This window comes from Benincasa hispida, unplaced genomic scaffold, assembly GCF_027475165.1.
Source record: "Benincasa hispida cultivar pf3 unplaced genomic scaffold, pf3_genome.v1.1 HicScf1848, whole genome shotgun sequence".
NCBI classification, from domain to species: domain Eukaryota; kingdom Viridiplantae; phylum Streptophyta; class Magnoliopsida; order Cucurbitales; family Cucurbitaceae; genus Benincasa; species Benincasa hispida.
This window is the reverse complement of record NW_028326240.1, coordinates 2979451-2980113: the sequence shown is the minus strand read 5'-3', so window position 1 is coordinate 2980113 and position 663 is coordinate 2979451.

Below are 663 nucleotides of genomic sequence, written 5' to 3'. Positions count from 1 at the left end.
GGCAACCAGTGATCGACAAAGTCCAAAGCAAGCTGGACAAATGGAAGAGATACAACCTCTCAAGAGGTGGTCGTGCCACCTTATGTAGGTCAGTTCTTTCTCATATACCAACTTACTATATGTCACTTTTTCAGATGCCCGAAAAAGTGATTCAAACTCTTACTATATGTGATTCGAACTCACTTTGCATGAACATTTATTCGTCCAGCTCTTACTATCTCTGTTTCAGACTTCCATCAATAACGCCATTTCTCTTGATGAGCTCATCAATCTTGCGTAACACAGTCCTCAGCACCGCTCCATCGTTTAGTTCCTACATCTATCGCTTAGGTCCAACAACCCGTCGTGTAGCTCAATCGTTCAGTCAACGATCTCGCGCATAGCCTATCGCTTAGTTACTGCGCACATCGTTTACCTCCATCGTTTAGTGCTGACGCCTTATCGTCCAACGTATCCACTAATCGCTTAGCGTCATCGCCCAGTGCCCAGCATCCATCGCTTAGTATTTCGCCTATCGTCTAGCGCTATCGTCCAACTTCTACGCTTATTGTCTAGCGCTTACACTGATGTGTAGTATTTTACCTATCGTATAGCCCGAAAGTCTAGCACGTGACTTCTTATTGTTTGACGCAGTGCGCATCGCTTAGCTCTGCGCATTGCTAT